The sequence below is a fragment of the Salvia hispanica genome, unplaced genomic scaffold (genome assembly GCF_023119035.1).
Source record: "Salvia hispanica cultivar TCC Black 2014 unplaced genomic scaffold, UniMelb_Shisp_WGS_1.0 HiC_scaffold_132, whole genome shotgun sequence".
Lineage (NCBI taxonomy): Eukaryota > Viridiplantae > Streptophyta > Magnoliopsida > Lamiales > Lamiaceae > Salvia > Salvia hispanica.
The window spans coordinates 13,596-40,449 of NW_025951605.1; the positions used below are offsets into that span (position 1 = coordinate 13,596).

The window sequence follows — 26,854 nt, forward strand, 5'->3', positions numbered from 1 at the left end:
ATGGTTTAATGTATTAATTGGGCATGAAAATTCTCAAAAATAAAAATATGCTATTTTATTTGGAATAAACTAAAAAAAAAAGAATGTGTTGTCTTAAATGGGACTAGTATAATTAGTACGGTTACAGAGATGCATAAAACAACTTGATGGACTAAGATTATAAGGTGGGCCAAAGTATATTGGTTATGGACTTTCATAAAAAATACTTTTCAAAAGAATATATAAGCGGTTATAATTATGAAAAATTATTTTGAGAGGAGGATAAAACAAAAATGCCCCAAAAATTTTTTGCTATCAAACCCTTTTTATATACTCCTACTATAGATTACTCGAAAATTCACATGTTAATAAGTGATTAGTGAATACGACCTAATATTGTTCTCACGAACTAGTGGTTAAACATGAGTTCCCACTAATTCTGATGTGGTCGGCGCCAACTTTGAAAATAATTTAATTATAAATTTGAATTAATAAAGAGATGTCGACATTAATAAATTTCATCGCCCCACAATAATTATGTAGCCGTCTACTTGCGTCACGATTGAGACAGAGATCTAACATACTCCATATATCATATGTTGTTTACAAACCTAACATGTGTCATCCCATACACTAATAAATTTATGTTTGCTCACATTTCATAAGTTTCTGCATTAACAATTTTTTTGGTACATATCTGGAAACATGAATTAATTGCGAGTAAAGAGATTTTGTCTTCCACTATCTGCTTCTGATTCTATTCCAATATTTATAGACCCCTCATTTGCATTTGCATCTCATTTTTTAGTTACTATTTTTCAATTAGTCCCTTAGAGCATCCTTAACGCTTTCTGGCCGAGCGCAACTCGCGAGTCCCGCCCGATTTCAGCGTTGGAGGGGAGAATCACGGCCCGGACGGTCCGGGCGTTTGTCGTCCTCGCGCTCCGGGTCCGCCCGGCCAGGTACATGCGCATCGAGACGGCCGCAAACCCCCAAAATTTTTATTTTGATTTTTGCCATTTTATTATACCCATTTCTTCAACATTCTTCCACCAATTTCTCCATTTCTATCCTCTAAATTATTTCAATATTTTTTCTAGGATGTAATTTTTATTTTCTAGGTCTTAATAAAAAAAATTTCTAGGATTTGTAAAAAAATTTCCTCGATTTCTTTATCTTTTAGTCTCAAATAATACTCCATGTTTTAATGCAAATTTATCAGTTTCGTTAAACACTTAATAGTCAAATGTGGGTTGACCAAATTAGTGATTTAATTTTGAGTCTGATTAACATTATTAATTATCATTAGATTAATCAGATCAATATTAATTAGGTTAATAGAGTTATTTAGATTCAAAATTAATTCATAAATTTAGTCAAAATATGTTTAACCGTAAAATTTTAACAAAATTATTAACTTTGTATCAAAACATATTATTTGAGATTAAAAGATAACAAACTTAATATATATGACTTAAAGCCTTTAGGGAAAATGTAGAGGGTCAATTTTAGATTTTAATTTTAATTAAATGTTGAAATTAATGCTCGAGTGTAACTTCTCAACCCTAATAATGAACATTCAGAAGATTCAGCTAAAACGCAAGAAGTTAAAATTGAAAAAGAAAAGGAAAAAGTTGAGTTGGACACCAAATAGAAAACAAAAAATGGGATATAGAAGATCCAAGTGACTATCCGATATATTTATTTCACCTCAATTTTGCACCAAGTTAAATGAAGTGTAAAAATAAAATAAAAAATGTTATTCCTTGAAAGAGATCCTAACACCACTGAATTTACACCAAGTGTAGTGACATAACAAATGAATATGATAATTAGTTATTTGTCTATATCTTTAACTAATGTACACTTATTAATTAATATTCCATCTGTCAATTTTGCACATAAAAGAACAAACTATTTACCATCATGTTAGATAATATTGCAGTCGTTACTTTATATTTTGCATTTTTTAACACATGGGACATCACCTTCAAGAAGAATTTGATTTCAAATTGATCTTCCCTTTCCAGCTATATAATCTGGCATTATTATCAATCACGGATTGTGACAAATTAATCTCCTAACGGTGAGGTCATTTCGTGAAATTAAGGTTAACATTGAATATTTCTTTTCCAAATCGGATTGACTAATCTAGACGTTTTGAGTGAAACATAGCCAAAATTTAATTACTATAGCCTCTCACTTAGAAAAAGTTTTTCTCCTTGCTTATTTTACTTAACAACTTCTCCTAAAATCTCATGCCACTTTAATAAAATTGGAATTGTGTTTGGTCAATGAACATTGACCAATAAAATGTGACTAAACATTTAATTTAGCGTCGATCTATGTTCGGAGTAGATGACGTAGTATATTCATTTTCTCAAATGCGATTCCCGCGTGAATGAAAAATTATAGAGTAAAATCCATAATAAAGCTAAAAGTACCTATGAGAAAAACAAGGACTAATTATCCCACGTTGAAAATAACAATCTTATCAAAGAGGTTTTGAATAAGATGAATATTACTACATATAATAATTATCATGGACTAAGATGGGTGGTGGAGCCCACATGCGCGCACCATGACCCACGCTATTGGATCTTGGCAATTGGTCTTTTGAGACTTGTTGTTAAGCTTGGTCCGAGCTCGGCCTACTCTTTTGGACTACCTTAAACGTATCAAGGTCCACGTTATCCACGATGGACCCCGACAAGAGGTGTCCACAATGGACACACTCAAGCATTCTGCATAGCATAAGCCTTCTCCGTCTCTCGTGTTGTCTCTCTCAGGAGCTCCGCCGTCATCATCTAGATCGCAAGCTTGTTCCTGTCAAGTGCTACAATGAACAAGATTACAAGACAGTCGCTTTATTTTCGGCGACAACACACCAACTGAGATTACTACCGGAGCTATCTCATCTTACAAAAGAGTACTTCTTGACTCATCTTAATTATCTTACGGTTTTATAGTTCATTTTGTTCAGTTTATTCCTTGTAATTCCGTGTAATTTTCGCCTAGAACCAACAAAAATAATCACTGATTTTATATGTTGATGGTCTAGATAGCGTAGGATGTCAGAGTTGCAATACTTAGACTGGACATAGTTCTTATATATACGAATACGATACTTATACTTACCTTAGTTGTACTATATGTGCACCATCTGATTATAATAGTAAAACTATAAGTTAGTAAAAAGTGTATTAAAACATTTGTAATAGCTCTGGAAATCCGGTTGGCCGCATGCGGCGAAATTTTCGGTACTATTGCAAGTCAACGGAAAAGGTGCACAGGGGTTGCGCCCGCACGTGCAGCGGTTTCTGTTGGGCCTAAATTTTTATTTTTATTTTAAAATTTTACCACATTTTTCTCTTTAAACATCCTAATTTCTTTTTATCATTTTGTATCTAAATCAAAATTTAAAATATCAAAGTAAAAAATTTGTGACGAATTTTTAACCGAGGATGGGCTGAATGAACTAAGATTCCAAAATCTAGATTTGATTGAAAGAACATTTCAAAATCCACCAAAAATGTCATAGTCTCTAAAATTAATTAGAAGTATGTGACACTTGTCGTCGGGTAATAGACCAAATTCGTGTTCCTATATCCAACTGTCATGCATTCGGCAGTTGTACTCTCCAGGCGGGCCCCACAACTGATGCATAAGACGATAGTACCATGTGATGCTCTACTGCAAGTGCTGACGCAGTAAGGGACGCGTGTTCCGAGATCATAGGGCTCCACTCTGTAATTTCGCTGATTACGATGCTCTGACGTGGACGTTAGCCTCTCCCTGAGGAGAAAAAATCAATTACTACAAAAATACTCCCTCCGGGCTGTAATAATTATCACTATTATTATGAACATGAGTTTTTAGAAATATAAAAAAAAATTAATTAAAAAAGATTAGTGAAATGTGAAATGACAATTATTATGAGACAAATTGAAATGGAAAAAAATGATAATTATTATAGAACGGAGGAAGTATTTGACAAGTGGAACTCTAAAAAAGTTATATTTCAATTATACATTACTATACGTAGAAATGTAAATCTACATTCAATTATTACTTTAAACTATGGAAAAATTTCCAAATTATTTTGAGCTTGTCATATACATACTTCCAATCTAATGGCAGTAATATATTCGTATAATTATACATGTATCTCTTTTATTTTATTTTTTTAAAAAATTTCTTAAAATTTTATGTGCTACCAAAAAAATAGAAAAAATTTAAAAATAACCAATAATATATCAACAAAATTTAAATTAATAGCCACACTTTATTTATGTTGAATATACATTTTTGTATATAATATCACGTGTATTCTACATAAACAATGAAGTGGCTATTAATTTAAATTTTGTTGACATATTGATGTATTAATTATTCTTAATTTTACATTTTTTTCAGCATGAACAAATTTAAGAAATTTTAAAATTAAAATCGCAGAGGCATGTATAATTGTTCTCATATATCACTCCTAATTAGATTCAATATGTAGTTGAGACTTGAGAGTATTTAAGTAAGGTTGAAAATATTATGAAAATTTGTTCCTAATTTAATGTAATAATTGAATGCAGACTTAAATATATTAGCTTCTATGTATTTATTTAAATCTATTAGAATATAACTTTTTTTTAGAGTTCTACTTGTCCAATAATGATTTATTGGATATACCAACTCATTAGAGCATCCACAATAACGGCTAGCCGATTCGCTTTGAAAACCTATATATACGCGATTTTAGTTTCATTTTCATTTGCACCACTTGTTTTAACGAGTTTTTCTCTCTCTCGAATTTCGTACAAGAGCAACATCGAGCGATGAGTAACGCGGTGGTGGTAGTGGTGGGGATGCCGAGCAAGACGAACGGCAGATGAACGAGGCTATGGAGGCCTACATGAACCGCGAGCCAGAGCGTACATGCGAAGGGTCGAACAACAGCGGTACCTCGCCCTCCACCGGCTGTCCACCGCCGAGCAGTTGATTGATCGGGATCACGTAGCCCACATCAGCGGCTATATGACGACTACTTCTCCGACCCGGTTTCCAGAAACATGTTTAGGCGGCGTTTTTGAATGCGTAGGAGTTGTTTATGCGATCGCTGACGCTTTGGAGCGTCGATATCTTTATTTCCACTTTAGGCACGATGCGGCGCACAGGTGACTCAACTTATTTTAACACAAATGATACCCGAAGTGTACGGGCTAGCAAGCAAGAGTATCGTATCCCACGAGACAAATTTGTATCTACTTAACTACCACGAACAAATGTTGACTACTATCTAGAGAATCAGGAAATGTTTGGTTTTGTTCTAACACTATGAAAAGCATATAATGAACAAAGAGATAAATAAAAACAAATAAACACGGAGTGAAAAGATAATATGAAGAAAATTGTAAACTCAAGGATCCGATGCACAATTCCAAGCTCTTATCCAATCAAATTGCCTTACCTTTTGATGTCTCTATAATCAAATAACTACAAGAGCAAGGTAAGAACAAAATTAATTGATAAAACTATGAAATCAATGCATCATCACCAAGAATTCTACAAAATAGGGTTTACTACTCATGTTCTTCATAAAAACCATGTTCAAAACAAAAGATTCTATGAAATACATGGAGAAAAGATTAAGATACTCCGTGAGAATGAATCTATGGAATGGCAACATCAATCTTCCGATTGGAAGTCTTTAATCTTCAATTCCCTCTCTCAAAGGTGTTCTTGGGGGTGAGTGATGGAGGCGTAAGTGTTGAATCCTCTTTAACCCTAGGCTTTTCCTTTAATCTCCCATCAAAAATCGCATTTTTGGCAAAAGAATACGCTAAAATAGCGTACCCGGCCGGGTGGAATTATAAAGAGCAAAATTCACCCGGCCGGGTGGTCATTTTGGACCCCTTTCTCGCCATTTTCGCGCAGAATTACAGTGAACCGGCCGTGTGTAAGCTTCTGGATAGCGCAAGTGCTCTTGTAACGACCATAACTTCTTCTACCGAACTCCTATTGAGGCGTGCAAGACACTCACGTTAAGCTCTTTCAAAGACGAAGAGAATGATATGCATTATGGGCTGATTGGACTTCAAAATCTCTAGTAAATATTGTCTCAAAGCAAGGCTGCTGCACATCCACATATTTTTGTACCTTTTTCTACACATTCTTAACAAAATGGTCAACATACCAACATAATAGAGAAGTAGATATAAACATGTCCAATAATAGACAAAATATAATCAAATTCATACATAACCACCCCAAAAACCATGTAAAATCCAAGTATGTCACCGGCCACACCCTATCCAAAAGGGCACACTTTCGCATTTTCCATGGAGGCGGGTAACGGGATGAGTAAATGCTGAGGGGCCCTATTTGATAAATTTGCCCCAAGGGTGTTTTTGACCGCGACGGCAGAGAGGGGTGGGGGGCCATTCTTATTTAACCCTTTTTGCCAAATGGAGTTTACAAAAGGGGAAATTTTTTCCCTCCAGGGGGCATATTTGTCATTAGTTTTTTATTATACTATCCCCGTTTTCAACAAGTATTTTTCAAAATTTTTCAACTAAATTAAGCATTTTTTTTCGAGTTTTAAACAAACATCTAACCCCTTTTCTTTTTTACATCTTCATCCTTTATTCTCATACTTTATTTTATCATCATTTAACATTAACATAAATTTTTTAAAATTTTTCAAATCAAAAGAAATACTAATAGAACTTAGTGACAAAAGGAGTACTTAATTTATCCATTTTAAACACGCTAGTAATTAGGGATGAAGTTTAGAAACATTGATGATATCATCACTAGTAAGAGTTTTTCTTCCCTCATAAAAAGTTTTCTTTTTGGTTCTTTTTATGGAAATTTCCTTTCTTGAAAAAGTTTTTACTCTCTTTCATCTTCTCCCTTTTTTACTTTCTACTATATTCCCCTTTTTACTTAACCCATTTCAATATTTTTTAAATCTCGCTTAAAAGAAATGCCTTCTACGATGGACGAGCCCCCTTAATTGGCATAAATTTTTTTATCTTCCATCACCATTTAATTGGTATTTTTTCTTTTTACTTTTAGGTAATGAACTTCACATTTATTTAACTAATTATCCTCACATTTATTATAAAATTAATATTTCATATTAAAGTAAGACTCACATTTTTACTTACTTTTTCTACCATTTTTTTTGATTTAAAATTCTAAGTCAAAAGGGGAAATTAATGGGGGGGAAAATGAAGTAATTAAATCCTCTTATCCAAAAAGGGGTCATATATTTTTTTTTTAAAAATCCTAATTAGTCGCTATTTTTTTTTGTTTGGCATGATCTAATAATTTTTTTTCTTTTTTACCATACTTTATTCTCAAAATACTTTAGTTTTTTTTTTCACTCCCAGTTTTTTTTTCAATTTTACCTTTAAAATAAATTTTTAAATCGCCGAAATACCTCAACTTTTTAGGGGAATGGGAGTATATAATATTTTGGTATATACCATAAAATGTTTAATTCTATTTTTTATAAAAAAAAAATTTAAAGGAGTTGATTCATTTTTTACTAATAATAATTTTTTTTCTATCTCCAATTACAATAGTTGTGATTTCAACTTATATTTCTTTTTTTAAAAATCTATTTTTAGGGGACTAATGTAGTAAAAAAATAAATAACCAAAATTCAGTAAATAAGTTATGAACGCACATATAAGTAAATTAACCCAAAATGGCTCACTTTAAGTACCTATTGTGAATAAAATTGACCGTGTACGGATCCATAATTAGTCTTTTGTCATTTTATTTTTTTCTCTCATACAGTGTAATTTAGTCATGTTGGTGTCTAAAAAAGGGAGGAGGGAAAATTTTTACTCTTTTCATTATTTTTTTGATCAAAAGGAACCCCCCTTTTTTTTCATCATTTTGACTACGTCTGGAGGAAAATCAAGAATGCAAAATGTATTTATTTTTTACAAAAAATCTGAAAAAGATACGAAAGATCCAAACGTGAGAATTCTCCATCTCTCTTGTTTTAACCAAAGTGAACACAACGAGAGCATCATAGTTACAAAGTATAAGAAAATTAAAGTTATATTCCATTATAGAGGTTTGGGATTTATATAGTTACAAAGTATAAGAAAATTAAAGTTATATTCCTTAGCTTCAAATTGGCAAAATAAAATTAAAGAAATAGAGGCTTGATTTATATAGTTTGCAAATTTAATGATCATGATCCTAATTTATGAAATATGAAAAATAATGCTAATATGGAAGTAAAACTTTTTTGTGTACATAGACAAATATTCAGAATCCGATGATTACCTCTTTTGAGGTGTCAAAATAGCTGCAGCTACTCCTCCATTAATTCAAAAAGTGGTCAAAATCAAATTTTCTATTAGTAATTATTCTTCGTTTTAAAATTATTAGTACTTTTATTGATTCGAAAAGTCTATAACTGGAAGCTTTTGATTTCCACCGGTGCTTTTTGGCAGCCACAATGATTTGATAAGGACGCACTTAATCTAATTTGCCCACTGCAAATCTTGCTCTTGCTTATGATCGTTAATTTGTATTATCATAATCCCTAAAATGAAGGCATCTCTTTTGACTGCATCATGCAGGATATAGGTGGAAAATAGGTGATCTAGACGTGGAAATTGGGTGTCTAATTTCGGGGACGGCTAAAAATGATAAAATTAGTTTAATTTCTGAGAACATAAGAATGCATAATCGAGGAGACCTAGTCATGACAACGAGCATCTTCGCATCTATCTTTGAAAGACTCTAAAATTAAATGAACTCAGTCTGAAGCAATTATATGATGACTGACTTCTAGGAACCTCAAGGAGTGTGTGAGTGAATGCTTAAGATGGTGACCCCTAATTTTTTTTTATCAAGAAACGTGTGAGTGAGGACAAAGCGTACTAAAATGATCGTGTTAGTCTGCAGGTAAGACCATCAATATAGAAGCCAGTGTCGTTTACATGTGATATTGGAGTCGAATTCTTGTAGTATGATGTGATTCATCTTCCAAGTACAATGTGGTTAAATGACAAATCAAGGGAAAACTGGTGGACATGGCGGACAAAACAATCGTTATAATATGAGAATTATGTCGTTCATTGCACGTCAAACCTTTTCACTTGGTGAGCATTATTCTCAACATGTCAACTTTTAAATGAGAATTAATCACGTACTCAGCATTCTCGCTCAACATGTCAACCAAAAATACACTACTAATGTTATTTTTGCAACATTGAAATACTACATAAGGGCATCCCCAATAGTGGACTTAAAACCTGCTCCAAAATCCGCCACAATCCATTTTTCCTCTGTCACATCAAGATTTTAAATTCAACATCAACACCTGCAATAGCTCGGCCCCAAAACTTGCCACAACTTTTTCACCCTTTTAAAATTTTATAGTAGTTAGTAAAAATAATAAAATAGCAAAATAACATAGATTTATAAACACTATAATAAAACTAGTACATGGTATTAAATGTAGAAAAAAGTACAACGAAACAAACTAGAAAAGGTAGAAACAAACTTAAACGGTTACAGTCCAAATTTCTTCAATCATATCTCGCTGGAGTTGAGCATGAGCTTGTTCTTTGCTCATTGTAAAAATCATGAATAAAATTAAAATAAAATCATGAATAACATTTTGAATACAAATCATAAAAAAATCATGATGTAAGATACTAATATAGTAAAAGTTATGAATAAAACTTTCAATTTTTTTTTTCAAATGTGGGGCAGATTCCGCTACAGAGGCGCGCGCATTGCGCCGCGTGAACCGCCGCGCCTAATGGCGGACCAAATGGCGGACCGGCTGGCGCACCTCTCGCCGCCCCACCTTCAACTGCAATGGTGCCCCGAAAACCACCAAACGCGGCCGGCGGAGTTTTCGTGCGCTAGTGCGCATGCCCTAACTTTATTGTAATATCTTGAAAATTGTTTTCAAGTTGAAAAGTAAATCGAAAGGTGGTAAGTTAACTGACAACCAATTATTGGAATTATCATATGACTTTCTGTAAAATCCTACTCCTACATATATATAAGTAGGGTTATGTTTTAAGCAAACAAGATCCAACTACAATATTACAGATTTTAAAGAAAAAAATAACACAATACAAATATCTTTGTCAGTGTCTCGGATATGAGCAAAAGATACCAAGAAAGAACTATAAAGAAGAACGTACAAAGTTGTTGCCAATTTAATTTTACCGATTGAATATTTGAAGTACACAAGAATGACAAATGTCAAAAGAATAAGATGATATATTGAGTGAATCGCAATTAAATCCAAAATTGTGTGGATAAAAATAATTGTGTATCATATGTACTTATCTGAAATTGCCTTGTGCATACAAATTATTGATATAAACAAATAGAAAATGGAATATAAGAATAAATGAGAAATTAGGTGGTCCATTATCTCATTTAAAAGTGGCTAATAATAATACCAGCCATGCAATTCAACTTTTGGAATCAATGTGGCCATGCGTTTAATTATTTTTATTTATTATAATATTTATAAATTGGAATCAAGAATCTTTATTAAGCTACACACTGTTTAATAATTCAATTACTTTCCTTGTCGGAATATAGCATGTAAAAAAAAATATTTTTGTTAGGGAAATAAACAATAATATCTTGAGTTCAGAAATATCGAACGTGTTTTCATTGGATTACTTTTAGTGCAACGTATTTATTGTATTCGTTCCCTAAAAACATGGACATATGATATATACAAAAATTAAGACAAAATTGGTAAGTTAAATAAAGAAAGAGAATAGTAGTTAAAATAGTGTTGGTGGATAATAGATCCCATATTATTAGTGTTTTAATGGTGGTATAAGATGTAAATAACATGATATATAGAGGTAATAAATTGAGCTAACTTTTCATAAATGAAAATGCCCATATATTTGTGGGACTGGAAAAAAATTTGAAAAGTGTATATATTTTTATGGAAGAATGGAGTATTATTTTCATTTTATTCATATTTTTATATTTCTTTGATTTCGATTTTATATCTTTTAGTTGGATTTATAGATTATTATTACATCAAATTAGGTATATACTTATTTTAATTTTTTTATCGTCACTTTTAGTAGACAAAACTGAGTATTATATTTAATTAGAAAAATAAATATAGTACTAAAAATTTTAAAAATCTATTTTTTTTCACTTTTGCAAATTGCGCTAAAAACCGATTAATTGTTGGTAAACATCTTGCCTTCTCGACCTTTTTATTTACAAGTTCATTTAATTAAATGATACAATGAACAACCAACCATTTTTACCCTATTGACACAATTGATTTTCATCGTAGCATTTAATTCACCATTTTAAATGTTACTTAATAGATATATGGATGGGAAGAGAAGAAATATTGAAATGACTTTTTGTAAATGAAGAGAGAGAGAGTGAAGTGAGAGAAGAGATAAGATAGAGTAGTGGTAATAAAATGACTTTCATGTTCTTATTGGTTCAAGGGAAAAATTCTCATACACTTTCGACGTGATTTTTAAAATTAGTGTAAAATATATAGGATTATCTGCCTATAAATATAGGGATCATTTTTAATATTTTATGCCCCTAACCCAAAATCAAGACCAAATCTCCTCTTTAAATTTTAAAATGAGTGGACGATATTAAATTTTACGAATCTCAAAATAGAAGACAAAATATCAAAAAATGGTAATATCGCATTATGTTATCATAGATAATTTTAGGAATGTTTTTATATCAACATAATGATAAATATCAACATATGACTAAGAATATCAACACTAGAAAGAAAATATCAACACATATTTATTGAGATTTAAAATGGGTTTAATGAGATTTTTACAGTTTGTGATAAAAATTTAGTTATCAACATTACTTAAAATAAAATAAAAAATATCAAATTTCATCATCCGACGTCGTCGAACATATGCAATTGACATCTCGTTGGAATCCTTATAAAATTATCTTTAATTTGATATATTTTTTGCGAAAAAATAATTTAAATCGAAAGAGTTACATAATTTAAAGTTTTAAGATGATTTTAATGAGAGGGAATTACTTAAAATCGTCAATTTTATTTAATAATTTCTTAATTAAAAATATAATTCATATACTTATTTCATCATTGTTTTTCAATGGTAAATTTAGATCTTATTTGAGATTACTAATTAGTTCTTGATCATCCCTTAAATATACGAACTTTCAACTTTTTTTAAATTTTGCTGCTAAATTTTAATTTTTGAATATGAATTTTATTTTCTGATTTTTTCTCAAAATAAAAAATCAAAATGATGTGACAATGTGGCAATCAAAACTACATTATTTTGATTTAATTAAATTTTACTAAATTCTATATCATCATCTTCTTCACCTATCTCTCTTACACTCGGATACACACACCCGCATCCAATCATGTGAAAAAAAGAATAGAAAAATCATAGTTTTAAATCGTAATTATGGGCGGAGGAGGAGGGGCCTTCGCATACTGTGACCAACCCTTTGATCACAGGGGTGGCCCTCCTGGCGCAGGGCGGGCTGGAGCGGAAGGTCCCCTTCCTCATCCTGGCCGGCAAATAACCAAATATATATTCCAAATACTAAATTTAAAATTAATGTATTTATAGAAAATCCAAATAGTATTCCATAGACTAAATTTGAAGTTCACCCTATTAATAAAATCCATGAGATAACATGAAGTGTTTGTAAAGATTGATTTTTAATTAAACCAAAAACAAAAGTTATATGCATACTTATAGTTTTCAAGACACTTTCCAATCTCCTTATCCAAGAAAGATAGAAAGAAAATTTGGCCATTATTAGTTTGGTGTATGTAACAACCAAATTTTTGCAGTTTGCACTATCACTATGCAGCACTGAATGACTGGCTCTACCCTGTGATACACTAGTGGAGCCACGTGTCTCCCCTCCCGCATTATGGGAACATACCGGCAGATGTGCTGCAAATCTATATAAAGCCGAGTAGCTCCTCCTTCAAACTCGCACCCCATTGTATAAGCATTTGCGAGCGCGTGGTGCATTTCAGTTGACCTCCGTCATCTCTAGCGTGAAGGCTGCATTCCTTACTGGGTGCGCTTCTGCTGAGCTGTCAGTGTGCTTCCTATTTTCGAATCTCTTTCTCCTCTGGAAACGGAAACGCATCTTCCACGGAGAATTTGATCTGGTTGGAGCCGGATTAAAGGATACTGAAGAGTGTACGTTTAGTGTTTGCTGGAACTTCTTTTGTTTTACTTTTACTTTTGCTCATGTCATTTTTGAATTTCAGCTACTTCTGTTGATCATCTTAGACCTTTTTTTCACGGAATTTTAGTGCAAATAATTATGTGTTACCTTCCATTCCATCTATGAATTATGATTCCCCGATCGTATATGCGGATCAGTACGGTAGTACGTCTGAATTGTGCTGTACGATTATGGACGCGAGAATTCGAATTTATTTGGAGGTGATTTCATACTGTGCTTTTTTCGTGTTTTATGTTCACCGTATTTTTTGATATTTGCATCTGCCGTCTGCTCTTGGATAGCTCTGTTACAGGATACAAGTTGAAGCTCGACTATGAATTGATTATATCTGCCTGTAATTCTATCGAGTTGGTTAGGATATCTATTATGTTTTGTAAATGCGTTGTTTCTAGTTAGTAATTACCATTCAAATATCTCAACCTACAGAAATATGGATACACACACAATTAATTACGTTTGGTTGTTGTTCATGCCAATCTGGTGATTGTGAGTAACTACATCGATCAAGTAGGATCTGTTAATTAGAGTGCTGTTTTAGACTCTTGCTTTTCATTGTGTTTCGCTTCTATTTGTATAGGAACTTCCAGCTACAAACATTTTTTTCTTTGTTGAGTTTGTATATTGGGAGATAGAGTAGAGAAAGGAGGGACGGACTAAGCAAACCACAAGGTTATTTAAGTCGCAGTAAAAGTTGAAAGTGGGATCTAACAGATCTGTATGTCATCTTTAGTTCAAAGATGCTAGTATTCTTTTTCAAAATTGAAATTACTTCTTAATTCAATCTTCTTTTTGACTTGTTACACATAATTGGTATCAGTGACGTAATTCTGATAGTATTACAGAGTCTCAGAAATTCATTTGGGCTATCTGATTGATGATGTTGGAGATTGATAATTGAGTTGTGCTTGTTCTTTCTTTATGTGCAGTAAATTCTGAAGCACTCCTTAAACGCACAAAGATGACGGATTTACACCCAATATCTCTGTCAACGGCCCGGAACCTTGTGATTCATGGGAAAACCATAATCACAGGGGTTCCTGAAAACATTGGTTACCCCAGGATCTGGTCTAGGACTCGTCGCCGGTGCTTTCGTGGTGCTGGCTTCCCATGGCAAGTCTCCATGTCTTCCCAGTTGGTGTCTTGGAGTAAGCACTAGACTATCTGTTTCTACTAATGTCTCTTAATCTTTGGCTTTTTCTAAAGCATATTCAAACCAACTGATTAAATATGGAGTTACTTAATAAAAGAAGAGTGGCAGTTAATTATAGAAAAAAAAAAAACACTAGTTATTTTATTTCCTTTAGGAAATTTATTAAAAACTTCATTACTATGATGGTCATCTAATTTTCCTCTGTAACAGGGATGTGCGCTTCATGTGCTTATTTCGTTTCAAGCTCTGGTGGATGACCCAGAGAATGGGAACATGTGGGAAAGATATTCCACTGGAGACTCAGTTCATGCTCATGAGGAACAGGGCTAGTGAAGGTGAAGATACTGACTATCTATACTGTTCTTCTGCCTATCCTTGAAGGGCCATTCCGTGCAGCACTTCAAGGCAATGACAAGTGAGCTGGAGATCTTGCCTCGAGTGGTGAGTAGTTCATGACACCCAAAAGCTCTGGGATAACTATATGTGTATTGATGGCGTATGTCCTGCTGACCACATACATTCTGTTATGCCAATTTCTTCAGCCTGTTGACAATTCATCATACAAAAGGAAATTTAAGGGTCTGTAGGATGACCATATAGATTGTTATCCAAGGCAAAACCTCTAAGTTGGAAAAATCAGTTTTCCCTTTAATCAAATGCATATAATAGTTGGCTTCACTGGGTTGAAGGGGATTAACCATGAAACAAAAAGAGTTGAAAGGATAGGAATGACCATGTTTATTATGTCGTTTGTTGCAGGAGACAATGCAGTTGGGATTCAAGGACTTCACCTAGTTTACATGCACGCTGGGCTCAATCCTTTTGAAGTCATCGATCAGGCTGTCAAGTAAAGAGCGTTGTTTCTCTTATGGGAGTTGTATTTGCATGGTTATTCACTGATAGATTAATTTTTGTTCTTTGTGAAACAGAGCTGTTGAGAAACATATGCAAACATTTCATCACCGAGAGAAGAAAAAAAGGTAAAAAAGAGAAAAAGGTTCTGATGAGTATATATAACATTTAGGACCAATCCAAAGACATAATATCTATGCTAATATTTTGCATAAACGCATTTTAGACTCCTTGAAGTTGCCTGCTCCTTGACTGGTTTGGATGAATAGTGCACGTGGGATGCATTTTATACTGATGTCACTGCTGAGGGTGTTGAAGAAGGGCTCGAGAGGTACAGTTTCTGCATTTCTTGGACCTAAATAATAAAGTAACAAATAAAAAGTTGGGTTATCTGTATAACATTCTGAAATCATATTTCATTTTGCAGCTTGTCTAAAGGAGAGTACACCACCAACGCTTCCTAATCATTGATGATGGTTGGCAACAGATTGGCTTGAGGCAAAGAATGATCCAAATTGTGTTGTACAGAAAGGCCCAGTAAGACACCTACTAACTCAATCCATGTCAATTAAATTTCAATTCAGTTTCTCACAGAACAATCACATGGCTGTTCTCTGTCGGGTGTTATGGCTGTTCATAATAATATTTGATAAGATTCATTCAGTATATCATAGAACTTGCAATTGAAAAGTCAGTTAATATAACCGGATGTTTGTTATGGAATTTGATAAGATTCAAGCTGGCTTAACAAACCATGTTAGCAATTATCATCACTTTTTAGAGCTACAAGATTCAGTTTAACCTAATCCGTATATGTGACTGCTTCCATTCTTAGGTTTGCGAACGACTAACAGGAATTAAAGAGAGCAGCTAAGTTTAAAAAGAATGGAAAGATCGAAGAACAGGACTCAGGTCTGAAACATGTTGTGCAAGATGCCAAGGAACAGCACAATGTCAAGTAAGTTCTTGAACTTGGTCTTTCTACTGCAGATATGTCGTTATGACTTGAGGATAATTATGGCTTCCTAGTGGACTAGGAAGTTTTCGTTATAACTATGAGCTGTGGACTAAATGTAAATTTTCTGTTATTTCTACTACAGATTAAAGTGTACGTGTGGCATGCTCTAGCGGAGTTGCTACAGGGGTGGAGTGCAGCCTGCAAGGTCAGGATGGAACACTACGACACTGCTTTGGCATATCCTGTGCAGTCTCCTGGTGTAACAGGGAACCAACCAGACATTGTCATGGATAGTCTTGCTGTGCATGGATTGGGCCTTGTGCCTCCAAAGAAAGTGTTCAATTTCTACAATGAGCTTCATCGTATTTGGCTTCCTGTGGAGTAGATGGAGTTAAAGTTGATGTCCAGAACATCATTGAGACTCTTGGAGGCCATGGCGGCAGAGTTTCTCACTCGTATGTTAGCTACCATCAGGCCCTCAAGCTTCCATTGCTTCGCAACTTGCTGATAACGGATGCATCTTGCATGTGCCACAACATGACGGAATCTACAGCGCCAGACAGACTGCTGTGGTCAAGCCTGACGATTGCTACCCTCGTGATCTGCTTCCCACACCATCCACATTTCTTCCGGTAACACACCCGTTTTCTTAGGAGAATTTATGCAGCCTGATTGGGATATGTTTCATGTCAGTATTTCTGCCTTCTTCTTCAACACATTTATTACTTGGTAAAATAGTGCTGACTTTTTCCTGCTGGTGCAGAGCCTGCACCCACTGCTGCTGGCTCTCATGCTGCAGCTAGAGCTATAGGAGGATGCTCAATTTATGTGAGGGTGATTTTGCTATTCCTCCTCTTAATCTTTTTCAACATTAGTTTTATATTTGGTGCTGTGAAATCTCATCCTTGTTCTTTGAAACAGTGACAAGCCCGGTAACCACAACTTCCGAGCTCTTGAAGAAGTTGGTTCTTCCTCTGACGGGTCAGTTCTTGGCCCGCCACTGACTTCCTGGACGACCTACAATCGACTGCTTACTCTTTGTTGATCCAGCCAGAGACCCGGAACAAGGTTTGTGAGCCACGAGCTTGTCCAAATTTCTTTTTTTATCTGTCCTCTGTTTTCAGGGAGGCAATGTCCAGTACCATGTCAGCTTGCTCAAAATCTGGAATGCAAACAAGAAGTGTTCAGGAGTAGTTGGCGTCTTCAACTGCCAAGGTGCAGGCTGGTGCAAGATAGAAAGACACGCATCCATGATGCCTCCCGGCACGCTCACTGAAATCGTTCAAGCTATAGACGTTAATAACATTGCCCAACTTGCTGGACCAGATTGGAATGGTGATGCCATTGCCTACGCGCACAGATCTGGCGAGTTAGTCCGCCTGCCTAAAGGCGCGTCCCTCCTGTCACGCTCAAGGTTCTCCGAGTATGAACTCTACCATATCTGCCCTCTCAAGGTTAGTTCTCCCTAAAGCAGATCAACTATAACATGGCTAGCAAGTAGCAAGTTAGCTCCCAAAAAAAAAGTTAAACTAACCATTTTCTTCTCAAAAGCAGAAGATCACAGCAGACATTTCCTTACCCCAATCGGGCCTACTCGACATGTTCAACAGTGGTGGTGCTGTGGAGCAGTGGACAAACATCTCTGATAGCAGCAGCGTTACACTCAAAGTCAGGGGATCCGGCCGCTTTGGCGCCTACTCTTCTCAGAGGCCATTGAAGTGCACTGTAGGCGGCACTGAGACTGATTTCGACTATGAATCTGCCACGGGCTGGTGAGTCTCTCCTTTCCCCTTGCCAGAAGAGGAAATGTACAGATGGACTATTGAGATCAAATTCTGAGACAAAGGAGTAGTCTTCTTCCTATAGGAATAAGTGCAATGTGCTTGTTGTTGTATCATTTATCCAATAATATATATATGTATCTTTGTTCTGTAATTTCATTCACACAAAGAAAAAATAAGTACAAATCACAACACATAGGTTGTGTCTATAAACATAAGATTTCCTTTCCCACTTTAAAAGTTAAGCAACAGGGTATGAAGAATCCATAGCAATCCCAAAAGTCCTCCTTTAGCAGCAACATCCCTCCCCATTCTGATATACCCTTCTTCTCCCCAGCTTGCCCCAAGAGTTCTTCACCACAAAACTTAGTCCCATGTTGATCTTCCCCATATCCACTGCAGTGACCCCATGATCAAGATCAGTCCCACAGTCGCCCGTAAACACACCGCTAGAGTAGAACTGGAAGGCCATCCCGCTTGCATCGATGGAGACGGATCGGGCTGATGGGCGACAGCCTTGAGCAAAGGGGGCTCTCGCTGTTCGCGGGCACCTTCTCGTAGGAGGAGATCTTGGCGGCCTCGGGGGGCTCCTCACTCTTGTTGCAGGTGTCGTCACTGCCGGTGTAGGGTATGTGGACTCTGCGGCGATGCCTTTGTTTTTGATGATGAAGGAGAAGGCGTCTTCCATGTATCCTCCGCCGCAGCCTTGATCCTGGCTTGTTCTGTCGCAGTCGACGATTTCTTGCTCGGAAAGGGGGATCAGCTTGCTTGTTGATATCTGGTTGATCCCTTCTGTTGCTGCCACTGAAAAATGCCCAGCAGCTCCCTGAATGTTATACATGAAACCGACGTCGTTTTAACTTCCTAACATGACATACAATACACTATATGCTTGTTGGGTTTGAAGAATGATCTATCGTGGAAAATTGACACACAATCTTATGGTTTGTTATATGTTTTAAACCATTTTCAAAGTTTATGGTAAATACCAGAATTTGCCGAATAATTTTTAAGACCAATATCCCTAAATAAATTGATGAGGGTGAGTGTGACTTACCACATTGGCCTTGATCTTTAACAGGGGTGACTGCGCCTTCCTTCCGCCAATCCATAGTAGATGGCAAAGCAGTGGCATTCCCATACCTAAAGGGAGTAGCCTCGCACACCTCCGGCACTCTGAGTCCATTCCTAGCGGCTGTGAACTCCTCGTTGGTCTGGTCCGCAAACGCATTGATCCCGACCTTGTATGGCCGGGTTCCCTCTGCATTAAACGCCTCGATGAACTCCACATTTTTCTTAAATATAGCGAAGCGGGCCGCCTTTCTTCCTCGCCCTACGCATCATGCCCGTACTCCAACATCCACCGCTCGTGCCTCTCCATCATCGACGGTTTTGGAAGTTGGCGGGAAGCTGAACCCCAAGTTGCCAAAAATAGGATGGCAAGAATCGAGAGTTTTGATATTGAGAGAGCCATTTTTCTTACTGTTGTGATGAATGTTGGTTTTAATGTGTATTTGAGGTTTGAAGGATACATGTATTTATACTACTAGAGCTTTTTTATGTCTCATTTTCATGTTGCATTTGCAAAACAATAGAATGATCAAATTTGAGCATATTTGCCGTGGAGATTGGGGCGTTTTGGACTAATTTTTCCGTAGACGTTTTATTACTATTTTTTTAAATTATATTTATGATCATATCGGGTTAAACCATTTGTATACAAATATTTTTTTGATTAATTTTGTTTGTTCCTTTTTAAATTCTTGGCACAGTTCAAGTTACTAATATAATGTTAACCAATTTAAGTAGTTACTCCCTTGTTCCAAAATTTTTGTTGGGGGTTTGCCGGGGAATTTTAAATTATTTTATTTGTTTTAAAATTTAAGGGTTGAGTGGAATAAGGATCCCACATTGAGGAGATTGAGAGATGTATTTAATGTCTATTTTGGAAAGATTAATGGAAAAATTTTTTGGTATAAACAAAAAAGGGAAAACTTTGTGGGACGGGGGGAGATATATTAATTTTTGGTTGGGATAATACAAATTAAATCTCTCTCAAATATGTTTTCAAATTCCAAAAAAATTTGGGGTGAAAAAAAAGATTAAGTGAAAATCTATACAAATTTAATGTCGGATGAGATGGAAATTATTGAAAGAAAAGGTATATAAAAAAGATGAATTCGATACGATTTTTAGAATGATGGATATGATGCGATGGAAATTATTGAAAAATGGCGGTTTTTAAAAAAGATGAATTCGATACGATTTTTTAGAATGATGGATATGAAAATATTTGCATAATGTCATAGCTCATAGCATTAGCTTATTTAGAACTCAGATATATTATATCTAAATTTTTAAGCACCAACTTTTGGGCTTAACAGATCATTTTTAAATTTTTTTTAGTATCATCTCGTTTAAAGTTTGACTTGATTTCAAGCATTGGGCCGATGTGTGTTGAATTTGATTCGTCACTATTTGGAAAACCAGGACTAACACCCTGAGCATTATTTCGCCCTAAAGACCAAATTTGATTTTGGAACAGGAAAGAGCATTTTTGGGCGATAAAAAACAACTCACTTGGTTAGACTCTTTTTTCTTTAACTAATAAATTGGGGAAAGGGGATGGAGCTAGAAAATTAGAGTAAGAGGGATAAAAATATTAACATGCAAATAATAAATATAAAAATATAATAAAAAAAGTTATAACATATTATAGTGATAAAGGGAAAAAAAAAAACAATAGAAAAAAAACATTAAAGATATTTTTAATGCAATTAAGGACACCAATTTTTGTTTCTAAATATACTTTTTTAACCTTTAAAAAAACATCCTTATTGTTATTGTCCCAACTAAATATAGAGGACTCAAATGGAAGTGTCAACCAAATAATTTTTTTCCTTAGTTTAAGGACACAAAATTTTCTTTTTTGTCCTTAAAAAAAAAAGTTTTTTTAGTGAAAATTGGGTCTTGGGGGGGGGCAAGGTCCTCCCCGAGTGCAGTTGTCTTCAAAAGCAAGACAAATTTTTTGGGGCTTTTCTATTTTTTAGGATTATATTTTTCTTGGGCCTTGGCCCATGGGCTTAAAAAAAATGTGTAATACAATAATAATTTAATTTTTAAATCACCATATTAAAAAAAACGAAATCCTCATAACTACATTAATTTTTCTCTTTTCTAATAGAGTAAACTTAAAATTGGTTCTTGAAAAAAGATGTTCGCACATTTTTGGTCCCAAAACATCAAACATGTGTTTGGTTTATTTTTGTTTTGTTTAAATTCATTGATTTTCTTGTTTTATTTTGGTATTTACTTAATTATGTCTAGATTTTAGAAATGCTTCCCAAAATCCCAGTTGTTCCAACTACTATATGAAACTTTGTGATACACAGTTTGTGTTTTAATTCTAGTGATTCAATACCATATGCGTACTTTTTGACTCTATAATATCTATACTGCATATCTGCAATTGAGTTTAGTGCTAAATAATTTTCCATTAGCCAAACACATTCGTGAACTTAGGGCATCCACAATGGGTGGACTAGCCCCCCCTAAGCATTTTATTTATTTTTTGAATATTTAAATACTATAACAATTGGAGAAAACAACTTCATTCCATAGAAAGTTCAAATTTTACATACAAATAAATAAACTACAAATCTTCAATGGCGAAACGCTTCCAAACTTCTTCAATCATGTGCCATGAGCGTCGCGCTGGTCTTGTTGCGCATTGAAGTCCATCTCTGTAGAACCTCATCGAAGCCCATCGGTAATCCTCGAGCGACAAGTGGGTCGTCGTCTTGGAGCTAGATCCGGCTTCATCATCCACCCAATCGGTGACATGTCCAACTACTTGTTCGACTAGCATGTTATGCATGATGATGCACGCATACATGACGTCGGCGATGACTCCCTTGAACTAGAAACGCGCAACCTTTCACGATGCCACCGCGATTGGAGCACCCCAAAGCCCGCTCCACATCCTTCGCGCAGTACTCCTGCTTTGCCGCAAACAAGACTCTCTCCGTCTCCAATTGGGCGGCTGATCATCTTCACAAAAACAGGCCACCTTGGGATATGCCATCGACAGTTACCCTATATGATATCTGCGGCGCGTTGGCGATGAACTAGACGGCGGGCCGCGACCCCTACACGATCGGCGAAGAAGGTGGACGAGTTGAGGACGTTGATGTCGTTGTTCAGCCGGCTACACGAGTAGGCATGCCGGATCCGAGGGCGTGGTCGCGACGGCTTCCGAGATCATCGTCGGGGGCGCCCTTGTAGCCACTAGTAAATTGGCCTCTCCACGCCGTCGGGCGGTTGTTCCTTGCCGGTGCATATAGTCGATGCTCCACAGCATCCGGGAAGCCGTGAACCGTCTCGTGCATCCTCATCGAGGCTCCGGCACTTATCGGCTCGGGCGTCGCAAATATATGTCGCAAAAGCCTCCACAACTCCCTGCAAAATTCTTTAGACAGCTGCGGCCGGTTGTATCCCGATGTGAAGGTACTCGTCGAACATATCCGCATGGTGCCGTAGGCCAAGCCGACTGCTAACCGCACTTCGCACCGCGTAAGTCGGGTCTACCGATGCCGTCTTCACGATACGGAAGTATTCATCACGTCCTTCCAACGTGTGCACAATGTGAAGAAAAAGATCACGGCTCATTCTAAAACGGCGGTGAAAAAGGTGGGGCCCCCCGTGGTTGCTCGACAAAATAGTCTGCGAGAACAGCGTTCGTGAGCTACGTCGTGTTCGCGGGGACAAACGTTCGACATCGAATCGAACGAGGGACCCGCGCCACTCCGCCAGCCGCCGCTGCCGTGCCATTCCACCTGCGGCTCTCGCAATCGAACAAGGCTCGAGTCAAGGCCCGTCGCGGCCAATCCGATGTACTCAAATCGTAGTCGCCGGGATTCATTTTTGAGGAGACGAGAGAGAATAATTGAAGAGATGTGAAATTTGGAGTGTTTGAAATGGTAGAGAATTGTGGTGTTTAACTAAGAAAAAATTTTGGAAAAAAATAAAATAAAATAAAAAAAGAAAATGCGTGAGCATCGTCCGCCGCATCTCCACGGACGATGGTTAAGCCATTGTCTGCGAAGACACAGTGACGAACGATGCGACGGACGTCCGCCCTATAGCGTGAGTATGATTTCAAGAGTTAAATCATTTTAATAAATAAGATTTTAAGATCTTGGTAATGGGTACTGATACCTATGTTTCGAGAGTGAGTTAGTTTTCCCCTTGTTTTGAACTTAAAATATTTGGAGAGTTTATCATTAGGAATTAAGCAAGATTTAATCAAAACTCTATTATCTCTTTGTCTCCAAACAGCCGATCTCGGCTATCTTTCTTTGTCCCTCTTTCTCTATCCTTTGTTTGTTATTTCTTAGTATAAGTTAATAGAGATTTTTTAACAAATTTGAGAATGGAGAATTTAGAAGAATTTTTTAATGTGTTCAATTGACAGGTTTGTCAAAATCGAATATGTATATAATGGAAATTTATTATTTATATTCTATACGTGTAAAAAGCGATTCATCACCAACACAATGTTTCACTCACAAAAAATAACTTTTATTATATCACTAAATGAACTTGAATAGCATACATTTTGTCGCATTTAATAAGTGGCAAACTTACAAAATTGAATTAAATACAGTACAATTTTCTTATAAGGAAAGACTATAATATTGCAAAATTAAAAGTTGAAAGTCAGTAAGCAAGTGTCCCATTCACACTACAATATTCCGACCAAAGTCACACTGCCACTATAATTAATTTTGACCAACTTCCATATTTCTTTGACTGTCACACTAATGACTAATTATGCATAATATTTAAAATAAAAATATGCAAAAAATCAAATTACTCCCACTTAGTACTACATTTTGAGTGTGAAACAAAAAAACAAGCTCACTTCTTAGCTGCGGCGGCTGGCTTCGGCTCCTCCTCCTTAGCCGGTGGCGGTGGCGCCGTGTCGACTCCGGCTTCAATGCAGCTGCGACAGCGCTTCTCGACCCAGCCCTCATCGTTGCCTTGGCCGCCACAGAGGCGAGCGATGATCCCTGCAATAACTCAATTAGTGTGATGACAGCTAACACCACCACCAGTGTCTCGATTGAGCGGTGAGTCGAGTGCCCGGGCTCGTCCGCCACCGTGGCCGGGGAGGCCCACTAGCTGCGGAAGAGGGTTGCCTACACCCATTGTGTTAGCATGTATATTAATATATGGTGACATGTTTCAAGAAAGCAAAGGTAAAAGGTGTGTATGAGAGAGAAAGGGAGAGAGAGGTGTGAACTTTAGGACAAAGAATATATGAATGTGAATAGAGTTGATTACAAATAACTTTTTTATAATTTTAGTTTGATAATAATACTACTATATGATATCTATTTTATTTACTTTTTGGCTTTTGGCGGAAGAAGTCCTCGAGTCCCATTCCAATATATTTGATATATCATTCACAAAAAGATACCGATTTTTTTTCGGGTGTGAGTTTCAAAAAAATATACAAGTAAATTATTAAATTATTTTAGGATTTCTCTTCCCAATTTGTCCTTATTAATGTCACATGTTTTCTGTTCCAATCTTACATTGGGTGACACAGCACTATACTCTGAAGAGCGTAACACACATACGTATGCGTGTGTGTGTGTGTGAACTGTGAAGTTATGAACGTTGGGCTTTCTTTTTTTAAAGTTTTACAGGGTATTTTGGTAAATATGCAGCAGATAAGATTTTAGCAGTTAGATTATGTTGTGTTGCTATAATGTCAGAAACTGATAATGGTACCATAATATACCAAATTATAAAACTTATTTTCCGGTCTAAATTCTGTTGTGGATTGCTCGTGAAAGGACGACAAGTTGAAATCAAGAACACAAAAGGAATTATGTGTTTTGACCTTAGCCTACGTCCACGGAAACATGATACGAATTACGTGTTTACTTCTATCATGAAATACTTATGTTTCGCAGACATATAGCGATATTACTATCATTTGATCTCAACAACTTCTGCACTTACAGAAGCCTTTCATTATCCCTTCCTTAGTCTGCCTCATGGGTCTATATATTGGCTTCGATAGTTGACAAGGCTACCACGATTGGAGATTAGACTTCTATGAAACAACATTTCCATAAAGATTGAAGATGTATCCACTTTGAGACTTCTTATTGTCTCTTAGGCATAGGCGAATCACAATATCCTTGCAAGGCATCTTCTCCATGACGATCCTTGCTCTTGAATTTAAGACCATACCCATGATCCTTTCAAGCATCTAATGATCTATTTAAGAGCGGTTCAATGCTCTACGCCATAATTAGCCATGATCGGCTCTCCACACTTGATCGCTTGAGGCACATCAGTGCAGTACATATCATGGTATACATTATACTGCTAACGATGTTTGCATAAGGGATTGCACTCATCTCCTTAACCTCGTGATCGATTTTCGGCTTTTGATCATTGCTCAACTTGAAATGTCTCGCAAGAGAATTGACCTTTGTCTTTGAATGTATCGAAATCTTGTTAAGACCTTGTTGATGTAGTCGCTATCTATAATATCTTCAAGGCCCTTTCTTTTATGTTCCTAATGATATCCATGCCAAGAATCCTCTGCATCCTCCAAACCATTCATCTTAACTCATCTTTTGCCAACTACTTCTTCTTTGTTTGCACTGCCACCAACATATCATCTACACAAAGCAATAAGTAGGCCGGTGATAGACTATGGAATGCGGACTATGACTCTGCGTGTTTAGTTTGTCAAGCTGCTAGGAGGAAACCTGACCTAGTTGTGTCGTTTGTCATGTTATCTTCCATATCAAAACCTCAACCACTTCTCGGCTAGTATAGCGGAGTAAAGGATTGATCCCACATAGATGGATGTAGGCGATACACTTAAGATGACATTCGGGAGGGATTGGTTAGCCACGCTTTTGGGGTTGAGTTTTACCTAGGCGTAAAATAAAATGAGACTCTACCTATCGACCGAGTAAGTAACTAAATGCTTCATGTAGCGGGATATGTACGTGAGGGTGAAGGCTAGTCTACTAGTGCGCATGTGAAAAGTGAAAACTTACCCTAAATAGATAGACAAAAGCAAAAAGGAATAATAGACTCACTTGCTAACCGTTACTTGACATGCAGAAAAAGCTGAAAAAGCAAAAGACAAAACAGAAAAAGCAACTAAAGCAAAAAGTGGTCCCTAGTGACTGCGACGTTCTATTCTTTACCAAGCAAACGAGAAAATGATCGAAAACTCAACTTCCATGGATGAATGCTTTAGGTCGAATCAAACAACTCGGATCTACTCCTCAGTCCCCAAGATATTAGACTCACTTCTTTTGGGCATAAAAATTTAGGAGATGTTGTTTAGTTGTGTAAGTGGAGCCTGGTAGTAAAGTAAATTTTTACCATAAATAGAAATGAATCAAATATGTTGGGACGCCCCAAAGTGGTATACGAGTCTAATATCTTGGGATGGAGGGAGTAACACCAAAATCATTGACTCTAAACTTAGATGTAGGAAGAATTCAAACAAATGCAACCAAGCGAAATCGCACACGTGCACTCGGATAAGCATGCAAGGTGGCGGAAAAACTCAAACTATGCATTTTAAGAAGAAACAACCGATTAGAAACTTGAAGAAAACACTAGATCTAGCTTAACTAAGTTGGACCAAAACAACTCACAATTAATTGGAATTGAGCCTGTTCAATGTAATTAATGAGGCCCGCCCTCTCATCGCTTGACCTCACCGATGCACGCCACGTGGCTACTCTACTTGGATCACCAACATCAACCGTCGATGTAGGGTTGTGCTTATAAGTGTGATACGTGTTGCTGTGCCGTTTCACTTCACTC

The 26,854-nt window shown here is 36.1% G+C and overlaps 2 pseudogenes; one reads left to right on the forward strand and one right to left on the reverse strand.

The window, feature by feature from the left end:
* Window positions 1-14,319: 14,319 nt before the first annotated feature.
* On the forward strand, window positions 14,320-18,195 carry LOC125198251 (annotated as a pseudogene).
* Window positions 18,196-18,221: 26 nt separating this feature from the next.
* Window positions 18,222-19,493, reverse strand: LOC125198252 (annotated as a pseudogene).
* Window positions 19,494-26,854: the final 7,361 nt, after the last annotated feature.